The sequence below is a fragment of the Tursiops truncatus genome, chromosome 4, assembly GCF_011762595.2.
Source record: "Tursiops truncatus isolate mTurTru1 chromosome 4, mTurTru1.mat.Y, whole genome shotgun sequence".
NCBI classification, from domain to species: domain Eukaryota; kingdom Metazoa; phylum Chordata; class Mammalia; order Artiodactyla; family Delphinidae; genus Tursiops; species Tursiops truncatus.
Window position 1 is genome coordinate 16661082 of NC_047037.1, and position 23384 is coordinate 16684465.

The 23384-nt window shown below is 37.6% G+C and overlaps 1 long non-coding RNA gene across 1 annotated transcript in view; it reads left to right on the forward strand.

Moving 5' to 3' along the window:
• LOC141278445 (uncharacterized) overlaps nucleotides 1-21997 on the forward strand; it is a 43809-nt gene extending 21812 nt beyond the window's left edge. The window contains exons 2-3 of the long non-coding RNA XR_012331197.1: nucleotides 4739-4795; nucleotides 21872-21997. This is a non-coding gene — a long non-coding RNA (uncharacterized lncRNA). The remainder of the gene's footprint in view (nucleotides 1-4738; nucleotides 4796-21871) is intronic.
• Nucleotides 21998-23384: the final 1387 nt, after the last annotated feature.

Sequence of the window (23384 nt, forward strand, 5' to 3'; positions counted from 1 at the left end):
TTAAAAACATTTGGAATAAATTTAATCAGGAGGAGAAAAATCTGTGCCCTGAAACATGAAGACACAGATGAAAGAAATTGAAGACACAAATACATGGAAAGATATTTCATTTATGAACTGGAAGAATTAATATTGTTAAACTGTCCATACTACTCAAAGCCATATATAGATTAAATACAATGCCTATAAAAATTCTAATGTTATTTTTCACAGAACTAGAACAAACAATCCTAAAGTCTGTATGAAACCACAAAAGACCCCGAATAACTGAAGCAATTCTGAAAAAGAAAAACAAAGCTATGGGCATCACACTTCCTGATTACAAGCTATATTACAAAGCTACAGTAACCAAAACTTTATGGTACTAGCATAGAAACAGACTCACAGATAAATGGAACAGTATTGAAAACCCAGAAATAAACTTATGCATTTACAGTCAACTAATACTTGATAAAGGAGCCAAGAATACTCAGTAGAGAAAGGATAATTCAATAAATGGTGTGGAGAAAACTGGATATTCACATGCAAAAGAGTGAGACTGGACCCTTATCTTACACCCCTCACAAAAATTAACTCTAAATGGATTAAAGGCTCAAATGTAACACCGGAAACTCTAAAACTCCTAGAAGAAAACATATTGAAAAACTCCTTGACATTGGTCTTGGCAACAATTTTTTGGATATGACACCAAAAACATAAGCAAAAAAAGCAAAAATCAACAAGTTGGCCTATGTCAAACTAAAAGGCTTCTACATAGCAAAAGAAACAGTCAATAAAATGAAAAGGCAACCTATGGATTGGGAGGATATCCTGATAAGGAGTTAATATGCCAAATATATAAGAAACTCATATGACCCAATATTAAAAAAAAAAAAAAAAAAAAAAAAAAATCCAATTAGAAAATGGGCAGAGGAACTAAATACACATTTTTCTAAAGAAAATATACAAATGACCAACAGGTACATGAAAAGGTGCTCAACTTCACTAATCATCAGGGAAATGCAAATCAAAAGCAATGAGATATCACTTACACATGTTAGGATGGCTATTATCAAAAAGACAAGTGACAGCATGTTGGCAAGGATGTGACAACATGGAAACCCTGTGTCTTGTTGGTGGTGATGTAAATTGGCAGAGCCACTATAGAAAACAGTATTGAGATTCCTCAAAAAGTTAAAAACAGAATTACCATATGATTCAGCAATCCCACTTCTGGGTATATATCCAAAGAATGAAAACACTAACTTGAAAAGATTATCTGCATGCCCATATTCATTGTAGCATTATTCACAATAGCTAAGACATGGAAACAACCTGTGTCTGTCAACAGATGAATGGATAAAAAAAAGTGAGATTTATATAAATATTATTCAGCCATAAAAAGAAGGAAATCCTGCCATTTGTGACAATATGGATTGACCTTGAGAGCACTATGCTGAGTGAAATAAGTCAGAGAAAGACAAATACTGTATTGATATCCCTTATACATGGAATCTAAAAAAACCAACTCACACAGAAAGTAGAATGGTGGTTTCCAGAAGCTGGGGTGGGGGAAATGGTGAAACGTTAGTCATAGGGTACAAACTTCCAGTTACAAGATGAATAAATTCTGAGGATCTAATATACAGCATGGTGACTAAAGTTAATAATATTGTATTATAGACTTGACAGTTGCTAAGAGAGTATATCTCAATTGTTTTCACCACACACACACACACACACACACGCACAAAGGTAATTATGGGAGGTTATGGATGTGTTAACCAAGATTATTGTGGTAATCACAGTATATACATGTATCAAATCATCACATTGTATACCTTAAACTTACACAATGTTATGTATCAATTATATCTCAATAAAGTTGGGGGAAAAAAGTACATTTATATTTTCTTCTCATCGAAAGACTCAGTTACTTGTTAGAAAGTTTTGCCCTTTCAAATTAATTAAAGGCAAATATATTAGGATTTTAAAAATAATAGTTGCTAACAGGTGAAGGGCACACTAGACCTCTCTGTACAAACTTTGCAATTTCCTATGAATCTATTTCAAAATAAAAAGTTAAAAAAACAATAAAGATAGAGAAAGTAGTATGCAAAATATTAATTCTTCTTGAATTTAATAATGGGTATATAGGTGTTCACTGTGTTATTCATTTTACTCGTCTATGTGTTTGGAAATTTTCATAATAAAATTTGGAAAATAAAAAGAAAACTTTTATTTAAAAGAAGTAAAAATTATTATTCAACCCTGGAATTCATTCATTTTAATTGTGTGTACATATATATTCTGTTATAAATTGATTGCAGCCGTTTAACTTCTGCATATATACCATGTTTCTCCAAATGGATGAATACAGACAAGTAATACTCAGAAAAAAAAGTGAAAGGAAAATTATGAGAGAAAAGAAGAACACATAAGAAGTCAATTTAATTCTTCAAAATTCACTTGAAAATGGCTTTCTCAGGGCCATTTTATGAAATGAGTTTTCTACTTATCCCCTTACAATGTGTAATTTTCAGTTCTTTAACCTGATCTTTTCCATTTTCAGGGCTTCAGAACACTAAATCCAAGTGGATTTAGTTTGGCTTTAGTTAGAAATTTCAGGCTAAAGTGGTTTTCATCCTGCTGAGCTTTTTTTTTTTTTTTTTTCCTATCTTTCATCTCTTCTTTCCTCCCGCTCCTTCTAAGAATGACATTTGACTCAATCCCTAACAACTAGAAAAAGACTTGACTTTCATTTGTATCTTAAAATGATACTTTGGAGATAATGACAGAACAACCTAGGACTAGTTAATTTTAGAGAAAGGCGGTATATGAATGTTAAGTTATTAAGTTACTCAGCAAAATATACCAAGATTATATCAATACATTTATTGGGGGCCTGACATAGAGGCTCTCTAGGACTTCTAAATGATGCCAAAGTGCTTTAAAAACTTAAAGCACCTGAGCTATGTGCACCAATCTCACTCTTCACACAGTAGACTGATAAAGAAGCCCTTGAGATTGGAAATAAAAAAACAAAGATAAAAAATACACTCAAAGAGACTGGAAATAATCAGTTTTCTGGTATCTTTGTAAATAAGACATTGCTGAAAGAAACCCAGATTAACTTCAGCTCCCCCTGGTCTAACCACTTCTCAACCTCTCTCAACATTCATGAAAAATTCATTCCATAACAAAAAAGACCTACTTGACGTTGACAAAATTGCTCATTTCCCATATGCAAATAATATTTTCCAAAACATCACTGTAAAAGGATAACACATGTCAAGGAAGATGAAAACCTTTAATTAACATTTAGAGACAGGGACTTCCCTGGTGGCACAGTGGTTAAGAATCTGCCTGCCAATGCAAGAGACACGGGTTTGAGCCCTTACCCGGGAAGATCCTACATGCCGTGGAGCAACTAAGCCCGTGTGCCACAACTACTAAGTCTGAGCTCTAGAGCCCGCAAGCCACAACTACTGAGCCCACATGCCACAATTACTGAAGCCTAAGTACCTAGAGTCCGTGCTCCACAACAAGAGAAGCCACGACAATGAGAAGCCTGTGCACGGCAACGAAGAGTAGCCCCTGCTCAGTGCAACTAGAGAAAGCCCACGTACAGCAACGAAGACCCAAGGCAGCCAAAAATAAATAAATTAATAAATTAATTAATTAAAAAAATTTAGAGTCAGTGCAACAGCGTGGTCCCAGGAATGCAAAATACTTATATGTTTATTTTCTGTGGGTCCTTCTTAGTTTTGCCTTGCTGTTTTCAATAGTTCTCTGAGAGATTTAACTAAGGGTTCAAGAATATATTTGTGATTTCTCTTCTGGTCTGAGTTAAAAACCCTGAATGCCCTGCGGTTACTCTTTTTATAGCATTTTATCTGTACAATTGCAAATGTGTTTGTCAGTCTCTCCTCTTGAAGGCAGGAATAATAATTTTTTAAGGGCTTTTAGAATAGGGGAAATAGGTGCACATATCAGAACATTTATTGCTGAATAGGAAATTGTGCGTTGACTAACAAAACTATGTTTAAAAGAAGTTAAAACAAAAAAACTGTTTTAATACAGCAGAACCTGTACCAAAGCCAGCTGAGTGACCTGGATTGCCTTTTCTTTTTCACATAAAATTTGTTTGTCAACTAATTAAAAAAATACCATAATCATTATTATAAAGGAGTGAAAACAAATTCTCAGAACATAAAACCAACACATTAATGAAAAACAAACTCTGAGGAAGAGAAGGTTAACAGAACCTGCACCCTAGCCCTCATTTATATCCATACCTCAAGGTTGCATTATTAGTTTCCCTTTTATGAGAAGGAGGGAGAGTGGGAAGGAGGGAGGAAGCAAGGGATTAAGAAAGAAAGAAGGAAATAATGAACTGTTTTGATTGTAAGCCAGAATTTTGTGCATACATTTAATGTTCAGAAAACAATGGATTCCCTATTTTACAGCTATCTTTAATATCAACTAGCCTGGACTTAGTATTTTTAGCTCATCTTTTCTTACTTTAAAATAATAGTTCTTGTCCTAGTTAGGGCTCAGAATTACCTACAAAGTTATACAAAATGCAGATACTAAGAACCCATCCCAAGATTACTGAATCTCCAAAGGTAAGAAGCAAGAATTTGTATATAGTTTTATTTTTCGTTTTTTTAATTTAATTTTTTAATTGAAGTGTAGTTGATTTATAATGTTTCAGGTGTATGGCTAAGTAATATATATATATATTATTCTTTTTCAGATTCCTTTCCATTATAAGTTATTACAAGATATTGAATATAGTTCCCTGTGCCATATGGTAAGTCCTTGTTGTTTATCTATTTTATATATAGTACTGTGTATCTGTTAATCTCCAACTCCTAATTTATCCTTCCCTCCCTGCCTTTCCCCTTTGGTAGCCATAAGTTTCTTTTATATGTCTATTGTATATATTTTTAAAAAGAAAAGGTAAAGGCACAAGGGATTCAGATATGCATCTCGGTTAAAAACCCAGTGCTACTAAAAATCCAGAGAACCAAATGAAAAGGGTAACACATAAGTAAGCAAAGTAAGAGAATATAAAATTAATGTGTAAAAATATTTTATCTTTAAGATATAATGTTACAAATAAAATAAACAAAATAACAGCAAAAATATAAAACATCTAGGAATAAAATTAAATAGAAGCCTTCAAGATCACTCCAGAAGAAACTTTAAAATTCTCCTGCAGGACACAGAAGAAGACAGAAACAAATAGAAAGTCCATGTCCTCAGGAAGGAAGATTCAACAACATGAAATCACCCAGCAGGATGTTGTAAAAATAGGGGGAGACCTTCAAGATGGTGGTGGAGTAAGACATGGAGATCACCTTCCTCCCCATAAAAACATCAAAAATACATCTACATGTGGAACAACTCGTACAGAACACCTACTGAATGCTGGCAGAAGACCTCAGATTCCCAAAAGGCAAGAAAAGTCCCATGTACATGAATAGGGCAAAAGAAAAAACAGAGACAAAAGAACAGAGATGGGACCCACACCTCTGGGAGGGAGCTGTGAAGGAGGAAAAGTTTCCACACACTAGGGAGCCCCTGCACTGCTGGGGATGGGGGGGTTGGCAGGAGTGAAGCTTCGGAGCCATGAAGGAGACTGCAGCAACAGGAGTGCAGAGCGCAAAGTGGAGAGATTTCTGCACAAAGAATTGGTGCCAACTAGCACTCACCACCCTGCCAGGGCGGGTGGGGGCTGGAAGCTGAGGCTCAGGCTTTGGAGCTCAGACCCCAGGGAGAGGACTGGGGTTGGCTGCATGAAGACAGCCTGAAGGGGGCTATTTCATCACAGCTAGCTGGGAGGGGGTCCAGAAAAAAGTCTGGACCTGCCAGAGAGGCAAGAGACCTTTGTTTTGGGGTACATGAGGAGAGGGGATTCCTTCCCAGTGTGCCCACAGAAGGCAGAGCACCACCTAAGTGAGTTCTAGAGATGGGTGAGAGCCACAGCTATCAGCTCAAACCCCAGAGATGGGCAAGAATCGCTAATGCTGCTGTGACTGCCACCAAGAATCCTGTGTGCCAGCACAGGTCACTATCCACACCCCCTGGGAGCCTATGCAGCATGCCACTGCGAGGGTCCCGTGATCCAGGAAAAAGTTTCCCAGGAGAATACATGGTGTGCCTCAGGCTGTCGCAATGTCATGCCAGCCTCTGCTGCCTCAGTCTTACCTGGCATTCCAATTATGACTACCATATCCCTCCCTCCCCCTGGCCTGTGTGAGCAAGAGAGCCCTAATCAGCTGCTGCTTTAGCCCCCACACCCATCTGGGCAGGGAACAGACTCCTGAGGGCGACCTACATGCAGAGATGAGGCCAAAACAAAAGCTGAACCCCAGGAGCTGTGCAAACAAAGAAGAGGAAGGGAAATCTCTCCATGCAGCTTCAGGAGCAGCACATTAAATCCCCACAATTAACTTGATAAACCCTGCCTCAAGAATACCTGAATAGACAACGAATGTTCCCAAAATTGAGGCAGTGGACTTTGGGAGCAACTGTAGACTTCGGGTTTGCTTTCTGCCTCTAATTTGTTTCTGGTTTTATGTTTATCTTAGTTTAGTATTTATTATCACTGGTGGATTTGTTTATTGGTTTGGTTGCTCCTTTCCTTTATATATATATATATTTTTATTTTTTTTCCATTTTCTCTTTTTGTGAGTGTGTATGTGTATGTTTCTTTGTGTAATTTTGTCTGTGTAGGTTTGCTTTTACCATTTTTCCTAGGGTTCTCTCTGTTCATTTTTTGTTTTTTTTTCTCTTTCATTTTCTTCTGAGCTATGTGGCTGCCAGGGTCTTGGTGCTCTGGCTGGGTGTCAGGCCTGAGCCTGTGAGGTGGGAGGGCCGAGTCCAGGAGTTTGGACCACCAGAAACCTCCCTGCCCCAGGTAATATCAACTGGCGAGAGCTCTCCCAGAGATCTTCATCTCAACACTAACACCTAGCTCCACCCACTGCCAGCAAGATCCAATGCTGGACGTCCCATGCCAAACAACCAGCAAGATAGGAACACAACCCCATCCATTAACAGAGAAGCTGCCCAAAGTCATACTAAGTTCACAAACACTTCAAAACACACCACCAGATGCAGTCCTGCCCACCAGAAGGAAAAGATACAGCTCCACCCACAAGAACACAGGCACCAGTCCCCTCCACCAGAAAGCCTACACAAGCCCTGAACCAACCTCACCTACTGGGGGAAGATACCAACAATAATGGGAACTATGAAAGTGCAGCCTGTGAAAGAAGACTCCAAACACAGTTAAACAAAATGAGAAAACAGAGAAACATGCAACAGATGAAGGAGCAAGGTAGAAATGCACTAAACCAAACAAATGAAGAGGAAATAGGCAGTCTACCTAAAAAAGAATTCAGAGTAATGATAGTAAATATGATCCAAAATCTCTGAAATGGAATGGAGGAAATACAAGAAACATTTAACAAGGACCTAGAAGAACTAAAGAGCAAGCAAACAATGATGAACAACACATTAAATGAAATTTAAAAACTCTAGAAGGAATCAGTATCAGAATAACTGAGGCAGAAGGACGGAGCAGTGACCTGGATGATAAAATAGTGGAAATAACTGCCATAGAGCAGAATAAAGAAAAAGGAATGAAAAGAACAGAGGACAGTCCCATGGACCTCTGGGACAACATTAAATGCAACAACGTTTGAATTTTAGGTGTGCCACAAGAAGAAAGAAAGAAAGGGACTGAGAAAATATTTGAAGAGATTATAGTTGAAAACTTCCCTAATATGGGAAAGGAAAAAGTCAATCAAGTCCAGGAAGCACAGAGAGTCCCATACAGGATAAATCCAAGGAGAAACATGCCAAGACACACAATATTCAACCTATCAACATTAACGTCAGCAAGGGAAAAGCAACAAATGATATACAAGGGAAACCCCATTAGGTTAATAGCTGATCTTTCAGCAGAAACTCTGCAAGCTAGAAGGGAGTGGCAGAATATACGTAAAGTGATGAAAGGGAAAAACTTACAACCAAGATTACTCTACCAAGCAAGGATCTCATTCAGATTCGATGGAGAAATTAAAACCTTTACAGACAAGCAAAAGCTAAGAGAATTCAGCACCACCAAACCAGCTTTACGACAAATGCTAAAGGAAATTCTCTAGGCAGGAAACACAACAGAAGGTAAACACCTACAAAAACAAACCCAAAACAATTAAGAAAATGGTAATAGGAACATATCAATAATTACCTTAAATATAAATGGATTAAATGCTCCAACCAAAAGACACAGACTGGCTGAATGGATACAAAAACAAGACCCGTATATATGCTGTCTACAAAAGACTGACTTCAGACCTAGGGACACATAAAGACTGAAAGTGAAGGGATGGAAAAAGATAATGCAAATGGAAATCAAAAGAAAGCTGCAGTAGCCATTCTCATATCAGACAAAATAGACTTTAAAATAAAGACTATTACAAGACACAAAGAAGGACACTACATAATGATCAAGGGATCAATCCAAGAAGAAGATTTAACAATTGTAAATATTTATGCACCCAACATAGGAGCACCTCAATACATAAGGCAAATGCTAACAGCCATAAAACGGGAAATGGACAGTAACACAATCATAGTAAGGGATTTTAACACCCTACTTTCACCAATGGACAGATCATCCAAAATGAAAATAAATAAGGAACACAACCTTTAGAAGACACATTAGACTAGATAGACTTAATTGATATTTATAGGACATACAATAAAAAAATGACAGAATACACTTTCTTCTCAAGTTCTCATGGAACATTCTTTGGGACAGATCATATCCTGGGTCACAAATCAAGCCTCTGTAAATTTAAGAATATTGAAATCATATAAAGTATCTTTTCCAAGCATAGCGCTATGAGACTAAATATCAATTACAGGGGAAAAAACTGTAACAAATACAGGGAGGCTAAACAATACGCTACTAAACAACCAAGAGACCACTGAGGAAATCAAAAAATACCTAGAAACAAATGACAATGAAAACACAATGACCCAAAACCTATGGGATGCAACAAAAGCAGTTCTAAGAGGGAAATTTATAGCAATACAATCAAGAAACAAGAAAAATCTCAAATAAACAACCTAACCTTACACCTAAAACACTTAAAGAAAGGAGAACAAAAAAAACCCAAAGTTAGCAGGAGGAAAGAAATCATAAAGATCAGAGCAGTAATAAATGAAAAAGAAATGAAGGAAACAGTAGCAAAGATCAATAAAACTAAAAGCTGGTTCTTTGAGAAGATAAACAAAATTGATAAACAATTAGCCAGACTCATCAAGAAAAAAAGGGAGAAGACTCAAATCAATAGAATTAGAAATGAAAAAGGGGAAGTAACAACTGACACCACAGAAATCCAAAGGAACATGAGAGACTACTACAAGGAACTATATGCCAGTAAAATGGACAACTTGGAAGAAATGGACAAATTCTTAGAAAACTACAATCTTCCAAGACTGAACCAGGAAGAAATAGAAAATATGAACAGACCAATTACAGGCACAGAAATTGAAACTGTGATTAAAATTCTTCCAACAAACAAAAGCCCAGGACCAGTTGGTTTCACAGGTGAATTCCATCAAACATTTAGAGAAGAGCTAACACCTATCCTTCTCATCTCTTCCAAAAAATAGCAGAGGGAGGAACATTTCCAAACTCATTCTTCGAGGCCACCATCACCCTGGCACCAAAACCAGACAGATATGTCACAAAGAAAGAAATCTACAGACCAATATCACTGATGAATATAGATGCAAAAATCCTCAACAAAATACTAGCAAACAGAATCCAGCAGCAAGTAAAAGGATCATACACCATGATCAAGTGGGGTTTACCCCAGGAATGCAAGGATTCTTCAATATATGCAAATCAATCAATGTGATACACCATATTAACAAACTGAATGATAAAAACTGTATGATCATCTTAATAGATGCAGAAAAAGCTTTAAACAAAATTCAATACCCATTTATGATAAACACTCTCCAGAAAGTAGGCATAGAGGGAACTTACCTCAACATAATAAAGGCCATATATGACAAATCCACAGCCAACACTGTTCTCAGTGGTGAAAAACTGAAAACTTCCTCTAATATCAGGAACAGGATAAGGTTGCCTACTCTCACCGTGCTTATTCAACATAGTTTTGGAAGTTTTAGACACAGCAAAAGGAATCCAAATTGGAAAAGAAGAAGTAAAACTGTAACTGTTTACAGATGAGATGATACTAAATATAGAGAATCCTAAAGATGCTACCAGAAAACTAATAGAGCTAATCAATGACTTTGGTTAAGTAGCAGGATATGAAATTAATGCACAGAAATCTCTTGCATTCCTATACACTAATGACGAAAAATCTGAAAGAGAATTTAAGGAAACAATCCCATTTATCATTGCAACAAAAATAATGAAATACCTAGGAATAAACCTACCTAAGGAGACAAAAGTCCTGTATGCAGAAAACTATAAGACACTGATGAAAGAAATTAAAGATGATACAAACAGATGGAGAGATATATCATGTTCTTGGATTGGAAGAATAAACATTGTGAAAATGAGTGTACTACCCAAAGCAATCTACAGATTCAATGCAAGCCCCATCAATCTACCAATAGCATTTTTCACAGAACTAGAACAAAATTTTACAATTTGTATGGAAACACAAAAGAGCCCAAATAGCCAAATCAGTCTCGAGAAAGTAAAATGGAGCTGGAGGAATCAGGCTCCCTGACTTCAGACTATACTACAAAGCTACAGTAGTCAAGACAATATGGTATTGGCACAAAAACAGAAATATAGATCAATGGAAGAGGATAGAAAGCCCAGAGATAAACCCATGCACATATGATCACCTTATCCTTGCAAAGGAAGCAAGAATGTACAATGGAGGAAAGACATTCTCTTCAATAATTGGTGCTGGGAAAACTGGACAGCTGCATATAAAAATGAAATTAGAACAGTTCCTAACAGCATACACAAAAATAAAGTCAAAATGGATTAAAGACCTAAATGTAAGGCCAGACACTATAAAACTCTTAGAAGAAAACATAGGCAGAACACTCTATGACAGAAATCATAGCAAGACCGCTTTTGACCCACCTCCTAGAAAAATGGAAATAAAAACAAAAATAAACAAATGGGACCTAATGAAACTTAAAAGCTTTTACACAGCAAAGGAAACCATAAACAAGATGAAAAGACAACCCTCAGAAATGGAGAAAATATTTGCAAACATAGCAACTGACAAAGGAAAATATACAAGCAGCTCATGCAGTTCAATATCAAAAAACAAACAACCCAATCCAAAAATTGGTGGAAAACCTAAACAAACATTTCTCCAAAGAAGATATACAGATTGCCAGCAAACACATGAAATGATGCTCAACATCACTAATCATCATAGAAGTGAAAATGAAAACTACAATGAGGTATCACCTCACACTGGTCAGAATGGGCATCATCAAAAAATCTACAAACAATAAATGCTGGAGAAGGTGTGGAGAAAAGGGAACCCTCTTGCACTGCTGGTGGAAATATAAATTGATATAGCCACTATGGAGAACAGTGTGGAAGTTCTTTAAAAAGCTAAAAATAGAACTACCATATGACCCAGCAATCCCACTACTGGGCGTATACCCTGAGAAAACCATAATTCAAAAAGAGACGTACCACAATGTACATTGCAGCACTATTTACAATAGCCAGTGCATGGAAGCAACTTAAGTGTCCATCGACAGATGAATGGATAAAGAAGATGTAGCACATACATACAATGGAATATTACTCGGCCATAAAAAGAAATGAAATTGAGTTATTTGTAGTGAGTTGAATGGATCTAGAGTCTGTCATACAGAGTGAAGTAAGTCAAAGAGAGAAAAACAAATACTGTATGCTAACACATATATATGGAATCGAAAAAAAAAAAAAGTTCTGATGAACCTAGGGGCAGGACAAGAATAAAGACGTAGAGATACAGAATGGACTTGAGGACACGGGGAGGTGGAAGGGTGAACTGGGACAAACTGAAAGATTAGCATGGACCTATTTACACCACCAAATGTAAAATAGATAGCTAGTGGGAAGTAGGTGCATAGCACAGGGATATCATCTCGGTGCTTTGTGTGCACCTAGAGGGGTGGGATAAGGAGGGTGGGAGGGAGATTCAAGAGGGAGGGGATATGGTGATATATGTATACATATAAGTGATTCATTTTGTTATACAGCAGAAACTAACACAACAATTGTGAAGCAATTATACTCCAATAAATACATTAAAAAATAAAAATAAGCTGATTCTAAAGTTCATATACAAAACTAACAAGGAAAAGTCACTAGGGAAATTCTGAAGATTACTGATGGATTATCAGTTTTTCAGAAGTCAAAGCATATTATAAAACTCTAATAATCCAGCACATGAATGTTGTAAAGCTATAATAAAAAGCATATGATTAGCTATAATAATGGAAAACTGATAGTGGGAAAAGGAAATCCAATAGTACATGAAACACACAAAGAGATATGGTATACAATAAAAGTGGCATTTCAAATCAATGAAGAAAATCAGTTTATTCAGTAAATGCTGTCATCATCAACAATAAAAAAATGTAAATCTACTAGATGAAAATATGAGAGTAGCATGTAAAATAAACTTGGAGTAAAAGATTTCTTTCTAAGTGTAGCATAAAACTCAGAAGCCAAATAAAAGATTGATAAATTCAACTACCAAAAATTTTATCAAGGCCAAGAATAAAGCCTATAGAAGGAAAATAAGGAAAAATATGAAGAACATATCACAGACAATGTGTTAACTTCATTAACTGATAATAAACTTTTACAAAATTTAAAAGGGTCAGCAGTCCAACTAAAATTTCAGCAAAGGCTATGAACAAAATGCAGAAGAAGAAAACTTAATAAACTAAAACTTCAAGTAGGTCTTAACCATGTGCAGCTACAGATATTTTCCTCTTGTCAGTTTGGCAAAGATCACAAAGTGTTACTTTCAGAAAAACAAAAATTGCTGCCAAAGGTGTGGAAAAACAGGCATTTTCATACATTACCAATGGGAGTGCCACTGAGAAGCGTGATTTAACAATGGCAGTTCAAATAAAAAATGTGTGTATTCTTTGACCCAGAAAAACCACTTCTATTAATATAACCTGATTTATATTTGGAACTGATATATGCAGAACTTATTCATTTTAGTATTGTTTATAAGATCAGAAGGTTGAAAACAACTTAAATCTCTATTACTAAGGGTCTAGCTAAATAAATTGTGGGTACACATCTATGCAATGGAATAGTCAGCAACTGTTTAAAAGAATAAAGTGTATCTATGTAGATTTACAGTGAAAAACCAAGGTGCCAAGTATTTTGTTTATTCTGCTAAGTTATTTTCACATAGCATATATACTTTTTTGTGAAATGGAGTATCTCCAAAATATACATGAAATTGATACTAGTGATTTCCTCTTGGGAGGAGGATTAAGTGGCTACAGAGAAAGAGTGGCAGGAAGGTTTACTGTTCATCATATATGGTTTTGAATATTTTTATAACATTTATTCAATGAAAAATATGAATTGGAACTCTAAAAACCAACACCCTACTCCTGCCTGAGGTTTTGCCAGTTTGTTTTTCAGACACAGCCCCTTTAAAAAGAAGAGAGACAACACCCAAGGCAGAGCTTCCCTGGAAATGCCAAATTCGCCTGTTAAGACAGTGATCTTGAATTACACTCTTTCAGCTACTGTGCCTGACTGGCTCCATTATTGTCTGGCCCTCTTTCAGCTCTCCTGGCTGAAATGACTTCCATTGTTCCTTGCTTCTTGATTGCTTTAACATGTGTGGGATCGCTAAGTCAGCTTGTTTACTCCCTCCAAGAATAGCTTCATTCTCATCTACATCCACTAAGGACACAAGCAGTACTTTATCCCACCATCTGCCTTGGATTTCTCATCACAGTCCCTTTGACCTAGCCCCAGCTCAGTTTCGCAACTTCTATTCCTACATCTACAGATTAGTTAGGCATGCCTGGCAGGCAATCCCCTCCTCACCCCACCTCCCAATTTAGTTACTAGCCTTGCATCAGCTTCCTTTTCCCTAGGGATATATGTCCACTTCTCAATTCAAAGGAGAAGAATTTCATGCAGAGCAATGATATGTGTACTGGTAGGTACATTATGGACAATGGATCAAAAAGGTCAGGAGTGGGAGGTACAAGAGGAGGTGGTAGAGTCAGAATTATTCTACTAAGGTCCAGAGAACAACAAACAAGAGTTTGGTTAGAGAGTTGAGGTTGAAAATGAAAAGAAGTGAGTGAATTTTTAAAATTTTCAAGACTAAGAGAATTCACTGAGATCTAGAATACCAGGGGCAAGGATGAAGGAGAACAATGATCCTTGGCTTCTCGCTTGATAACTACATGGAAGTTGGTGCTTTCCTGATATGGGAAAAAGCAAGACACAAAAGGGTAGAGGGACAAAAAGAGTTTAAGATGCTTTGATACAACCTGGCAGAGAAGCAGGGTAGCTATCTGGGTATAATAGCCAATAGTTATTGATGACTTAACTGCACTCTAGATCTAAGAGATTTATATATTGTTATGGACTGAATTTTTATGCCCCCCACAAATTCATATGCTTAAGTCCTAACCCCTAGTATAATGGTATTAGGAGGCAAACCACTTGTGAGATGATTAGAGCATGAGGGTGGAGTTCTCATGAATGGAATTAGTGCCCTTATAAGAGACACAAGAGCATGCCCCCTACAAATTCATATGCTTAAGTCCTAACCCCTAGTATAATGGTATTAGGAGGCAAACCACTTGTGAGATGATTAGAGCATGAGGGTGGAGTTCTCATGAATGGAATTAGTGCCCTTATAAGAGACACAAGAGCATGGCTTCCCTTTCTGGTCTGGAAGATATAGGAAGAAGACAGCCATCTGTGAACAGGAAGGGGTCCTTCATCAGACAATGGATTTGCTATCTTGATCTTGGAATTTCCAACCTCCAGAAAACTTACTTTTCACCAATACTGTAAGAAAGAAATGTTTAAGCTACTCATTCTATGGTATTGTATTATAGCAGCCCAATCTGACCAAGACATAAGTAATTCAAGCCACATAACAACTCCTAGTGATTTTTTTGGTTTTCGTTTTTTTTCATACAGAACCATCACTGTTCTTTTTTTTTTAACATCTTTATTGGAGTATAATTGCTTTTCAATGCTGTGTTAGTTTCTGCTTTATAACAAAGTGAATCAGCTATACATATACATATATCCCTATATCTCCTCTCTCTTGCGTCTCCCTCCCACCCTCTCTATCCCACCCCTCTAGGTGGTCACAAAGCACTGAGCTGATCTCCCTGTGCTATGGAGCTGCTTCCCACTAGCTATCTATTTTACATTTGGTAGTATATATAAGTCCATGCCACTCTCTCACTTCGTCCCAGCTTACCCTTCCCACTCCCCGTGTCCTAAAGTCCATTCTCTACTTCTGCCTCTTTATTCCTGTCCTGCTCCTAGGTTCATCAGAACCTTTTTTTTTTTTTTAGGTTCCATAAAGATGTGTTAGTACATGGTATTTGTTTTTCTCTTTCTGACTTACTTCACTCTGTATGACAGACTCTCGGTCCATCCAACTCACTACAAATAACTCAATTTCATTTCCTTTTATGGCCAAGTAATATTCCATTATATATATGTGACACATCTTCTTTATCCATTCATCTGTCAATGGACACTTAGGTTGCTTCCACGTCCTGGCTATTGTAAATAGAGCTGCAATGAACATTGTGGTACATGACTCTCTTTGAATAATGGTTTTCTCAAGGTATATGTCCAGTAGTGGGATTGCTGGGTCATATGGTAGTTCTATTTTTAGTTTTTTAAGGAACCTGCATACTGTTCTCCATAGTGGCTGTATCAATTTACACTCCGACCAACAGTGCAAGATGGTTCCCTTTTCTCCAACATTTATTGTTTGTAGAATTTTTGACGATGGCCATTCTGACTGGTGTGAGGTGATACCTCATTGTAGTTTTGATTTGCATTTCTCTAATGATTAGGGATGCTGAGCATTCTTTCATGGGTTTGTTGGAAATCTGTATATCTTCTTTGGAGAAATGTCTATTTAGGTCTTCTCCCCATTTTTGGATTGCGTTGTTTGGTTGTTTTTTTTTTGATATTGAGCTGCTTGTAAATATTGGAGGTTAATCCTTTGTCAGTTGCTTCATTTGCAAATATTTTCTCCCATTCTGAGGGTTCTCTTTTTGTCTTGTTTATGTTTTCCTTTGCTGTGCAAAAGATTTTAAGTTTCATTAGGTCCCATTTGTTTATTTTTGTTTTTATTTCCATTTCTCTAGGAGGTGGGTCAAAAAGGATCTTGCTGTCATTTATGTCATAGAGTGTTCTGCCTATGTTTTCCTCTAAAAGTTTTATAGTGTCTGGCCTTACATTTAGGTCTTTAACCAATTTGAGTTTATTTTTTTGTATGGTGTTAGGGAGTGTTGTAATTTCATTCTTTTACATGCAGCTGTCCAGTTTTCCCAGCACCACTTATTGAAGAGGCTGTCTTTTCTCCATTGTATATTCTTGCCTCCTTTATCAAAAATAAGGTAACCATATGTGCATAGGTTTACCTCTGGGTTTTCTGTCCTTTTACATTGTTCTATATTTCTGTTTTTGTGCCAGTCCCATACTATCTTGATTACTGCAACTTTGTAGCATAGTCTGAAGTCAGGAAGCCTGATTCCTCCAGCTCCATTTGTCTTTCTCAAGATTGCTTTGGCTATTCGGGCTTTTTTGTGTTTCCATACAGATTGTGAGATTTTTTGTTCTAGTTCTGTGAAAAATGCCATTGGTAGTTTTGTAGTGATTGCATTGAATCTGTAGATTGCTTTGGGTAGTAGAGTCATTTTCACAATGTTGATTTTTCCAATAAGAACATGGTATATCTCTCCATCTGTTTGTATCCTCTTTAATATCTTTCATCAGTGTCTTATAATTTTCTGCATACAGGTCTTTTGTTTCCTTAGGTAGGTTTGTTCCTAGGTATTTTATTCTTTTTGTTGCAATGGTAAATGGGAGTGTTTCCTTAATTTCTCTTTCAGATTGTTCATCATCAGTGTATAGGAATGCAAGAGATTTCTGTGCATTAATTTTGCATCGTGCTACTTTACCAAATTCATTGATGAGCTTTACCTGTTTTCTAGTAGCATCTTTAGGATTCTCTATGTATAGTATCATGTCATCTGCAAACAGTGACATCTTTACTTCTTTTCTGATTTGGATCCCTTTTATTTCTTTTTCTTCTCTGATTGATGTGTCTAAAACTTCAAAAGCTATGTTGAATAATAGTGGTGACAGTGGACCTCCTTGTCTTGTAACTGATCTTAGTGGAAATGGTTTCAGTTTTTCACCATTGAGAACGATGTTGGCTGTGTATCATATATGGCCTTTATTATGTTGAGGTAAGTTTCCTCTATGCCTACTTTCTGGAGGGTTTTTTATCATAAATGGGTGTTGAATTTTGTCCAAAGCTTTTTATGCATCTATTGAGATGATCATATGGTTTTTCTCCTTCAGTTTGTTAATATGGTGTATCACATTGATTGATTTGTGTATATTGAAGAATCCTTGCATTCCTGGGATATACCCCACTTGATCATGTTGTATGATCCTTTTAATCTGCTGTTGGATTCTGTTTGCTAGTATTTTGTTAAGAATTTTTGTATCTATGTTCATCAGTGATATTGGCCTGTAGTTTTCTTTCTTTGTGACATGTTTGTCTGGTTTTGGTATCAGGGTGATGGTGGTCTTATAGAATGAGTTTGGGAGTGTTCCTCCCTCTACTATATTTTGGAAGAGTTTGGGATAGGTGTTAGCGCTTCTCTAAATGTTTGAAAGAATTCGCCTGTGAAGCCATCTGGTCCTGAGCTTTTGTTTGTTGGAGGATCTTTAATCGGTTTCAGTTCCAGTGCTTGTGATTGGTCTGTTTATATTTTCTGTTTCTTCCTGCTTCAGTCTCAGATGGTTGTGCTTTTCTAAGAATTTGTCCATTTCTTCCAGGTTTTTGATTGTATTGACATATAGTTGCTTGTACTAATCTCTCATGATCCTTTGTATTTCTACAGTGCCAGTTTTTACTTCTCCTTTTTCATTTCTGATTCTATTGATTTGAGTCTTATCCCTTTTTTCTTGATGAGTCTGGCTAATGGTTTATCAATTTTATCTTCTCAAAGATCCAGCTTTTAGTTTTATTGATCTTTGCTATTGTTTCCTTCAATTCTTTTTCATTTATTTCTGCTCTGATCTTTATGATTTCTTTCCTTCTGCTAACTTTGGGGTTTTTTTTGTTCATCTTTCTCTAATTGCTTTAGGTGTAATGTTAGGTTGTTTATTTGAGATGTTTCTTGTTTCTTCAGGTAGGATCGTATTGCTATAAGCTTCGTTCTTAGAACTGCTTTTGCTGCATCCCATAGGTTTTGGGTCATTGTGTTTTCATTGTCATTTGTTTCTAGGTATTTTTTGACTTCCTCTTTGATTTCTTCAGTGATCTTTTGGTTATTAAGTAGTGTATTGTTTAGCCTCCATGTGTTCGTATTTTTTACAGATTTTTTCCTGTAATTGCTATATAGTCTCATAGCATTGTGATCAGAAAAGATACTTGATACATTTTCAATTTTTAAAAATTTACTAAGGCTTGATTTGTGACCCAAGATATCATCTATGCTGGAGAATGTTCCATGAGCGCTTGAGAAGAAAGTGTATTCTGGTTTTTTTTTCGGTGAAATGTCCTATAAATATCAATTAAGTCCATCTTGTTTAATGTATCATTTAATGCTTTTGTTTCCTTATTAATTCTCTGTCTGGATGATCTGTCTGTTGGTGTAAGTGAGATGTTAAAGTTCCCCAGTATTATGGTGTTACTGTTAATTTCCTCTTTTATAGCTGTTAGCAGTTGCCTTATGTATTGAGGTGCTCCTATATTGGGTGCATATATATTTACAATTGTTATATCTTCTTGGATTGATCCCTTGATCATTATGTAGTGTCCTTCTCTGTCTCTGGTAATAGTCTTTATTGTAAAGTCTATTTGTCTGATATGAGAATTGCTACTCCAGCTTTCTTTTGATTTCCATTTGCGTGGACTATCGTTTTCCATCTCCTCATTTTCAGTCTGTATGTGTCCCTAGGTCTGAAGTGGATCTCTTGTAGACAGCATATATACAGGTCTTGTTTTTGTATCCATTCAGCCGTCTATGTCTTTTGGTTGGAGCATTTAATCCATTTACAGTTAAGGTAATTTTCGATATGTATGTTCCCTTTACCATTTTCTTAATTGTTTTGGGTGTGTTATTGTATGCCTTTACCTTTTGTTGTGTTTCCTGCCTAGAGAAGATCCTCTAGCATTTGTTGTAAATCTCATTTGGTGGTGCTGAATTCTCTTAGCTTTTGCTTGTCTGTAAAGGTTTTAATTTCTCCATCAAACCTGAATGAGGTCCTTTCTGGGTAGAGTAATCTTAATTGTAGATTTTTCCCTTTCAACACTTTAAATATGTCCTGCCACTTCCTTCTGGCTTGCAGAGTTTCTGCTGAAAGATCAGCTGTTGACCTTATGGGGATTCCCTTGTATGTTATTTGTTGCTTTGCCCTTGCTGCTTTTAATATATTTTCATGGTATTAAATTTTGATAGTTTGATTAATATGTGTCTTGGAATGTTTCTCCTTGGATTTATGCTGTATGGGACTCTCTGTGCTTCCTGGACTTGATTGACTATTTCCTTTCCCATATTAGGGAAGTTTTCAACTATAATCTCATCAAATATTTTCTCAGTACCTTTCTTTTTCTGGGACCCCTATAATTCGAATGTTGGTGCGTTTAATATTGTCCCAGAGTTCTGTAGGACTGTCCTCAATTCTTGTCATTCTTTTTTCTTTATTCTGTTGTGCGGTAGTTATTTCCACTATTTTATCTTCCTGGTCACTTATCCGTTCTTCTGCCTCAGTTATTCTGCTATTGATTGCTTCTAGAGAATTTTTGTGTTTATTGTGTTTATTGTGTTGTTCATCATTGTTTCTTTGCTCTTTAGTTCTTCTAGGTCCTTGTTAAACGTTTCTTGTATTTTCTCCATTCTATTCCCAAGATTTTGGATCATCTTTACTATCATTACTCTGAATTCTTTTTCAGGTAGACTGCCTGTTTCCTCTTCAATTCTTTCATCTGGGGGGTTTTTACCTTGCTCCTTCATCTGCTTTGTGTTTATTTGTCTTTTCATTTTGCTTAAGTTACTGTGTTTGTGGTCTCCTTTCCACAGGCTGCAGGTTCATAGTTCCCATTGTTTTTGGTGTCTGTCCCCAGTGGGTAAGGTTGGTTTGGTGGGTTGTGTAGGCTTTCTGGTGGAGGGGACTAGTCCCTGTGTTCTGGTGGATGAGGCTGGATCTCGTCTTTCTGTTTGGCAGGACCGCATCCGGTGGCGTGTTTTTGGTGTCTGTGCTCTTATTATGATTTTAGGCAGGCTCTCTGCTAATGGGTGGGGTTGTGTTCCTGTCTTGCTAGTTTTCTGGTATATGGTGTACAGCACTGTAGCTTGCTGGTTGTTGAATGGAGCCGGTCTTAACATTGAGATGGAGATCTCTTGGAGACCTTTTGCTGTTTGATGTTACGTGGAGCCAGGAGGTCTCTGCTGGACCAATTTCCTGAACTCAGCTCTCCCACCCCAGAAGCACAGGCCTGACACCCGGCCTGAGCACCAAGACCCTGTAAGTCACACAGCTCAGAAGAAAAGGGAGAATAGAAGAAAGAAAGGAAGAAAAAAATAAATTTATTAAAATAAAAAATAATGATTAAAATTAAAAGTAATTAAAAAAAGAAAGAAAGAAGAGGAGAGCAACCAAACCAAAAAACAAATCCACCAATGATAACAAGCACTAAAAACTATACTAAAAAAAAAAAAAGGACCGACAGAACCATAGGACAAATGGTAAAAGCAAGCCTATACAGACAAAATCACACAAAGAAGAATACACATACACACTCACAAAAAGAGAAAAAGGAAAAAAAATATGAAAAAAAAGGAGAAAGAGAGCAACCAAATCAATAAAGAAATCTACCAATGATAATAATCTCTAAATACTGAACTAAGATAAACATATAACTGGGAACAAATTAGATGCAGAAAGTAAAGCCCTAGTCTACAGTTGCTCCCCAAGTGCACTGCCTAAATTTTGGGATGATTCGTTGTCTATTCAGGTATTCCACAGATGCAGGGTACATCAAGTTGATTATGGATATATAATCTGCTGTTCCTGAGGCTGCTGGGAGAGATTTCCCTTTCTCTTCTTTGTTCGCACAGCTCCTGGGGTTCAGCTTTGGATTTGGCCCCGCCTCTGTGTGTAGGTTGCCCTCTGGCATCTGTTCTTCACTCAGACAGGACGGGCTTAAAGTAACAGCTGATTTGGGGGCTCTGGCTCACTCAGGCTGGGGGGAGGTAGGGGTGCGGATGCGGGGCAAGCCTGCAGCGGCCACCATGACATTGCACCAGCCTGAGGCGCACCGTGTGTTCTCCTGGGGAAGTTGTCCCTGGATCACGGGACCCTGGCAGTGGCGGGCTGCACAGGCTCCCGGGAGGGGAGGTGTGGAGAGTGACCTATGCTTGCACACAGGCTTCCTGGTGGCTGCAGCAGCAGCCTTAGCATCTCATGCCCTTCTCTGGGGTCTGCGCTGATAGCCACGGCTCGCGCCTGTCTCTGGAGCTCATTTAGGCGGTGCTCTGAATCCCCTCTCTTCACGCACCCCAAAACAACGGTCTCTTGCCTCTTACGCAGGTCCAGACTTTTTCCTGCACTCCCTCCTGGCTAGCTGTGGCTCCCTTCAGGCTGTGTTCATGCCGCCAACCCCAGTCCTCTCCCTGCGATCTGACCTCCGAAGCCGGAACCTCAGCTCCCAGCCCTCGCCCACCCCAGCGGGTAAGCAGACAAGCCTCTCAGGCTGGTGAGTGCTGGTTGGCACCCATCATCTCTGTGGGAATCTCTCCGCTTTGACCCCCGCACCCCTGTTGCTGCGCTCTCCTCCGTGGCTCCGAAGCTCCCCCTTCCGCCACCTGCAGTCTCTGCCCGCGAAGGGGCTTCCTAGTGTGTGTGGAAACCTTTCCTCCTTCACAGCTCCCTCCCACTGGTGCAGGTCCCATCCCTATTCTTGTCTCTATTTTTTCTTTTCTCTTTTGCCCTACCCAGGTACATGGGGAGTTTCTTACCGTTTGGGAAGTCTGAGGTCTTCTGCCAGCATTCACAGGAGTTGTTCCACATGTAGATGTATTTCTGATGTATTTGTGGGGAGGAAGGTGATCACCACGTCTTACTCCTCCGCCATCTTGAAGGTCCCCCCAACTCCTAGTGTTTTATATCATTATTAAACCCATTTTTGTGCATTAACTCATTTAATCCTCATAACAAACTTACAAGTTTTGTACTAGTATTAAACACTTTTCACATGAAAAAACTGAAGCATATAGAGGTTAAGAGATTTGCCCAAGTCCAGATAGACTGATGAGGGGCAGAGCCAGTATTTAAATTTGGGCAGTTCCTAAATTGAGCTCAGAGAGGAGCTCTGAGACAGAGAAATCCATGGTGGAGTCAGTCAATAAACTGTGTTTATAGCCATGAAAATAGATTGACACAGTTTAAGGAGAGCATGTTTTAAAGGAGAATGCAAGTCCTGTGGAAAGCTAATGTTTTGAGGTTAATTAGAGAAGGGAGATTCAGAAAAGGTGACTAAGGAGGAAAGACCAAAAAGGTGGGAAGAAAACTCAGAGATCTGATGCCCTGCCACTCTCTCCAATGTCACTGTGTATTCAGAATGGTCAGCCTTGTTTAAAGTTTCTAGGAGAAGGAAAAAGAAGAGGAAAGGCAAAGGAAAGAAATGCATAAAAATGTAATCAAGTCAAATATGCTTGTCATAGTATGGGGAGGGGGCAAAAGATGGAATCTTAAGTCTCAAGTAACTCATCAGAGTCTTATTTTCCAGATGAAAAGCTATATGTCTAGCATAGATCTAGTAACCATAGTTTCCAAAATATGGTTGAATTTATGGGACAATTGAATTGAAGGATATTCCAAAAACTCCAAAGCACAGAGTGGCCATTATCACATAGGGAATAATGAGTATAGGATCCTTCAAGGAAGGAGTTTCCCTTTTATTCCCCAAACCTGGAACACAGGAGACGCTCAAAAAGGGCTTGATAACATTGGACATAGCACAGAAAGATTCATTTAGAAGATAAGTAATTTTGAGGGAAAAAAAATACTGCTTTCCTTTTATTTTTAATGTCACTAGATTTGC